Source organism: Panthera pardus, unplaced genomic scaffold (genome assembly GCF_024362965.1).
Source record: "Panthera pardus isolate Hobbes unplaced genomic scaffold, ASM2436296v1 HiC_scaffold_294, whole genome shotgun sequence".
Lineage (NCBI taxonomy): Eukaryota > Metazoa > Chordata > Mammalia > Carnivora > Felidae > Panthera > Panthera pardus.
Window position 1 is genome coordinate 248,933 of NW_026526870.1, and position 6,000 is coordinate 254,932.

Below are 6,000 nucleotides of genomic sequence, written 5' to 3' on the forward strand. Positions count from 1 at the left end.
GCAAAACCCTCAAAAGCCTTTGTATCAGGATCAGGGGGACAGGAATGAGAATTACTTGGGAACAGTTCGAACTCCCCAAGGGACATTGCTCCCACCGCCAAACCTGAGGGACAACCAACCACACACGAGACGAATACGAAAGCTAGCACAAGCAAAGAATGGCCGAAAAGAGCAGCAATTTACTCTACTCCGCTGTGCAAAACACACTCTAAGGTAAGAAAAGAAAAGAGAACAAGGCAACGAAGCACTCAGACACATCTGTCTTTGAAAGACCGCTGACCAGGGGAGAGCGCGAACGCAGTCCCCCACTACCACAAATTATGCAGTCGAGTTTCCCACATTTGGGGAAATCGCAGGGGTCAGCACGCCCGCAGTGCAATGGGCAAGCCTCGCCCTGGGAAAACCACCTTCCTGATCATGGTGTCTCCCCTGCCAGGTAAGTATGACTTCCTCCCCCTCCGCCCCAACCCAGCCTCACACGCACCACACTGTACACACACGGTCACTGGCCTCCCCGCACCCCAAAACCCTCCGCACCCACTCCCGTCTCAACCATCCTCACCCCACACACGTCGTCCTCAGACAAGCCGAGCCACAGCTCGGGCGCTTCCACAGCCGGGGGAATTCTACCGCCCGCTGGAATCCTACCGCGCCCACCGCGGCCTCATTTACATAAGGCCACGCCCCGGTCAGCACGCAACGGCCCCGCCTCACTCTCCGCCCCTCCCCGCGCCACCGGGCTCCACGCGCACGCGGTCTCCCTGCCCCCAGTTCCCCTCCCGCCGGGATCTCAGCGCTGAGGCTTCTCCTCTTCCTCCCGCCCCCCGCCTCCTTCCTCTCCTTGCGGGTCTCCTCCGTCTTCTCCCCTCCACACTGATTTGCTTCCCGTTCGTCTTCCCTCTCCATGCAGCTCCCGCATCGCCCCCTGCGCCCGTCGTGGCGCCCACGCGGCGGTCAGCACCCGGCCGACTGCGCCCGCCTGAGAGGAACACGAGGGAGGACGTCCCCCAGCCGGAGAAGCGCCCACACACCTCTCTCGCTCGCTGTCTCTCTCTTTCTCTCTCTCTGCACAGAGCCCGGTTTGAAGGAGACACAGTGCGATGGCTCCACCTGAGGGGCTCAGCCGCCAAGCCAGTCCCCCCGCACCAGGGCTGGACACCAGCGCGGGGCTACCGAACGTCTGGCAGCTTGGGGCGCGCGAACCCACACCTGTCGTTTGAGAACTGCCTCGTGCCTGCTGCTTTACAGGTGCGTTCGCGGGGCGGGGCGGGGCGGGGCGGGGCCGCGGCGCCCCCTGGTGGACGCCCGGGGGGGGCGCACCAGGATCCCGGGGTTGAGGCGGGGGCGGGTCCACGGAAACCTGCCTTGAGCTCACTTAGACCCTCCCCCCACTGCCAGAGGTCACAGCAGGGGTTAGTGGGGGCCCGGGCGCCCCACTCTGCCTCTGCCGTCCCTTCCTCCCCCCCTGCGCGCTTCCCCTTGGAGGAGATTTCCGCCAGCAAAGTCCCCCTTCCGTGGGGAAAAGCCAGGTCTGGAAAACCAAGCAGCACCTACTCGGAAGAGACTAGTAGTCCTGGGGCAATTTCCTGGTCCTGTCCCTCGCGTTCTGGTTTCTGATTTGCCTTTGTCTCCCTTGGGCCTTGACGTGTGCTTGACTTTTACTAGACTGCTGAAATTAGAAGAGACTTGGGGGTGGGGGCGGGCGTCCGACATTAGTTGTCACCTGAGTCAATAGTGTGGTGGTCCGCGGAATGATGCCCCCTGCCTGGGAGGTCCCCAGCCTCATCCCGGATCCTGTGAAAATGATCCATCACACAGCAAAGGGGCCTCTGCGAAGGTGCTTAGGTCAAGGACCCTGAGATGGGGAGATCGTCCTGGAATATCCGGGCGGCCCCCTGGAATTACAGGGGTGCCTTCAACCTGGAGGAGGCAGAGGAGGAGATGTCTCCCTGCTGTAGCTGGTGGTGCGGAACATGGAGACAGAGGAAACCAGGGCGGGTAGGACACAGGCGCTCCCTTGCCAAAACCTCCCGACTGCACTGTAGTGAGGTTTCCCTGGATTAAATTGCTCAGTCTCCCTGAGCCTCCAGAAGGGGCGGTGGCCCTGTTGACATCTCCATCTGAGTCTGGTGAGATCCTTTTTGGGACTTTTCACCCACAGAACTGTCAGGTAACAAACGTGTGTCCTTTTAAGCCTCTAAGTTCGCGGTGAGTCGGTACCCCCGGTACCCCGGCGACAGACAACCCATGTCAGGTGTCTGGCTCATCACGTCAGCGGTAGTTAGATCTGCGGGATGGAATCAATTCTGTATAACTGCTGCAGGTCGTGAGTCTTAGGTGGTGAGGCCAAGTGCTACTTTTCCACCGTGAAGTGTTAGGTTAGGTACCTGCCGATGTGAGGTGCGCCAGGAGTGAAAGGTTCACAAAGAATTCTCGGGGCACCTGGGTGGCTCTGTGGCTTCAGCATCTGACTCTTGCTCTTGGCTCAGGTCCTGATCTCACAGGTTTGTGAGATTGAGCTCAGAGTCAGGCTTTGTGCTGACAGCAGGGAGACTGTTGGGGATTTTCTCTCTCTCTCTCCCTGTATTTCTCTCAAAATAAATAAACTAAAAAAAAAAAAAAACAAAAAACCAAAAAACAAAGACTTCGTGAGACGTTCTCGGTGCAAAAAGGTGTTTATAAAAAGCATGAGGACAGGACAGGGGGACAGGAAGAGCTGCACTGGGATTGTGAGGTGTGACTGGTTATAAAGTTTTAATTTGGGGGTGGGGGAGGATGGGGGCATAGAGCCAAATGAAGTTTCCGTCAGGAGTTCCATATGTTCCTGAAGGCTTACAGGACCCTGGAGGTCTGGTTAGCCTCAAGCTGAGGTTGGTTTTTGCGTCCAGCAGAGCGTTAACATTAAGGCAGTTGTGAGTTCCTTGAGGCGGTCCTGTGTCAGCTATTGACCAGTGGGCTGCAAGGTGTAAGGAAATTGAATTGCATCTACATTTCTTTTGCCTTTCTTCACCTCATCACCCGCCATCCTTTTTCTTTCCCTTCTTTTCTGTAACATTCAAAGTCTGTTCCCTGCACACAGGCTCAGCACGTTCTTATGCAAAGTGGAAGCCACTGGTGGTCACACAGATTGGTTGTTCACTTTTCAAGACTGGGCTGTGCTCCTTTCCAAGGAGGGCAAGGACATAACTTACAAAAGGAAAAATACGGGAGAAGCCCCTCCTCTCACAGCTGCGTTTCTGTTGCGCGAGTTCTCTTAAGGCACAGAGCTACTTTTCAGCATGTCACAGAGAGCGAACATGCAAGCGTGGCGTTTACGGCTCTCCCCCAAAAGTGATCTGTGACTGGATCCCGAGCAGACCTGAGCTTTATAGGGTGTCATAGGCTGTTGCTTTCCTAAATGTCACGGACATAAAACGAACTTTGTGGAAGCACCAAGTTCTCATGAAGTACTGATTCTGCGATCAGGCCTGGCAGCACAGGGATGGGGGAGGAATTGTCCGGATCCTGGAATAATCACGGGGCAGCACAGCCTCGCTCTGGGCTTCTGTGTCCTACTTGTTTACAGACTTGTCATCCGTTCTGCAGATTGGGCCAGCGAGTTGCTCTGTTGACAGCCAAAGGCACTCATGGAAAGACTCAAACAACCAAGTGTGACAGCACACGTGGGGTCACTCCGTCTACCATGAAAGTAGGACCCGTGTCTGCCTCAGGTGTGAGTCTTTGGATGGATCTATTTGTTACTGGAGGTGGTGGGGAGGATGGTGTTTGAGGGTTTTGTGGTTGCTGCTGTGTTGTTGAACTCTTTCTAGGAAATCATTGTGGAGCGATAGCTTTGTGTTAGTTCCTGGAAGGACATGACTAAGGACACTTGCCGAGGAATAGTTGCGGATCTGGGTGCCACATTTGTGGAAGGACTTCTACGCTTTGCAGTTAAAGATGCTCTCTTAAAGGAAACCAACTTTATTCTTACCTTTGGGTCAATGTTAGAGAGCAATATGTTGAAATTGGTCTGCAGCCCACTTGCATCAGAATCACCTGGGTTTGATGTAAGAAATGCAGATTCTGGGGCCTCACACCAACTACATCTCTTGGGGTTAGAGCCCAGGTGGTAGCTTCTGTGACCTCCATTGCTGACTCTAAGGCTTTCCCAACCTAAGAACCACTCTCTTTTAGTTTTAGATTGGGGATTCTTACACAATGATCAAAGAAGCCCAAACTTTTTCCTTTACTCCAAAGACTTTAAACACTGGACCGTGACCTTCTTGTGGAGACTGTGACTTTGCTCCTCTCACACACTCAGCCTAGAGACGGTGCCCAGATCAGAAATAAAGCAGGTGAAGAAAAATGTTTGATTTCTTTATACACGTTTTACTTTCATAGCCACCGAAAAGACTGTGTTTCATTTCCTCTAACAGACTCTGTCCACCAGTTATGTTGCCCAAAACATATCGCTATATAGCAACATAGAGAAGTACCTATGGTACATTTATACAGAAGGACACGCATTCTAAAGCACTGCGAAGACCCAGACGAGGCTTTCACACAACTGGGGGCCTCTCAGGTGCCACTTAAGTATGATCACTGGGTTATCTTACAGAGGACTCTCCATGGGCTTGGTCTGGCCACGAGTCCCAGGTCCCCAGACAGGACTTAGTTAAAAGGGGCAAGCGTAACTAGGCCGCGGTCATCGCCACACTTTGGAGGCCATAAACGGAAATAGGAGGCGCCAGGCTAAGCGGGACATTGCACGTGGGAAGCCACCACTTTCGCCACGTGGATTCAAAGCACTCGGGTGCTGCAGTGTAGACAGACGCCCAGCCCACGCTGGCCGGGCTGAGCTGGCCCCGAGCAAGCGTACATCTGGGAGTAGTGCCGGCTGAGCCCCACTGTCCCTCAGGGCACCGCTGTCACTCGTGTGCTTTAGAACTGCTGAGGAGCTCCCGTGTGGGGACCACGCGTCCCATCCGTAGGGAGCTGGGTCCTGTTTCCCCTGGGTGACCACGTGAGGACGGGCACTGAAGCGAGAAGTGGCCGTTGCGAGTTCCCAGGCCAGTGTGGCGTTTAGAAGCAGGGTCACAAGGCCCTGTACAAACCGTGCCTATTCTGGGCTGCAGGGCCGGGCCGAGGGCACCCTGGCTGATGGTGCTCTGATGATGCTCTTGATGGTGCTCTTTAACCACGGGACAGGCCCTCTGCCTTCTGCCCTCCTGCACCGAAGCGCTGTGGGCCTGGTGTGGGCGTCCTCGAGGCCACCTGCTCCTCCCACTTTGTCCTCCTCAAGTGGCCTCATCGGCCAATAAGGCCACAGGCTCCTCTTTAAAAAACAATGCCCTTAGCACTGGTGCAGTGCTTTTTAAGTACAAACGTTGAGGGTTTCCTTCTCCCAGTGTTTCACCCTGACTGTGGCTATTTTCTGTATTCCGTAAAAGTCTGTATTCAGAATCATTTTCCTACATTGATTCTAAACTCTAGGAGCCACACCAAGACAGACCCACAGGAACTGGATTTCTTCTCCTGCCCGAAACCAGAAAGCAACTACAAACCTCACAAGGAGAGGGAATGCAGATTTCCGAGACCCTGGGCATCAGGGTTCGAGGACTGCAATCCCGGACACTTGGAAACACACAGGCGAGCCGAGCCCTACCATGGCTCCAGTGTGCTGCCCCGAGAGACTTTCCAAGCAAGGAACCGGGAGAGGAGACTGAAGAGGAGCCCAGTGGACCTCGTGGGGTCGAGGACACGGAGCTGAGAGTCCACAGGACAGTGTAGAAGGGAGGACAGAGCTGCGGAAAGCCAACTAAGGAGAACTGCTGGGGCGCCCAAAGGGTGCAGCACAGTCCTGCTCTGTGCCTCCCTGGGAGCCAACTCCAGCAAGTCGGGGGCAATCCTGTGAGAAGATTAGAGGCAATAGGGCCCGGTTCTCACAAAGGGGAAAGAATTGCTCATGAGGAGAGAGATCAATCCTTTGAACAGAGCCCAGAGCTGACCCAGATGTGAGAA

At 54.9% G+C, this 6,000-nt stretch overlaps 1 non-coding gene across 1 annotated transcript; it reads right to left on the bottom strand.

Moving 5' to 3' along the window:
- Positions 1 to 280: 280 nt before the first annotated feature.
- LOC128774124 (U1 spliceosomal RNA) lies at positions 281 to 444 on the bottom strand. Its single transcript, XR_008418541.1, has one exon. It is a non-coding gene; the product is annotated as a U1 spliceosomal RNA (small nuclear RNA).
- Positions 445 to 6,000: the final 5,556 nt, after the last annotated feature.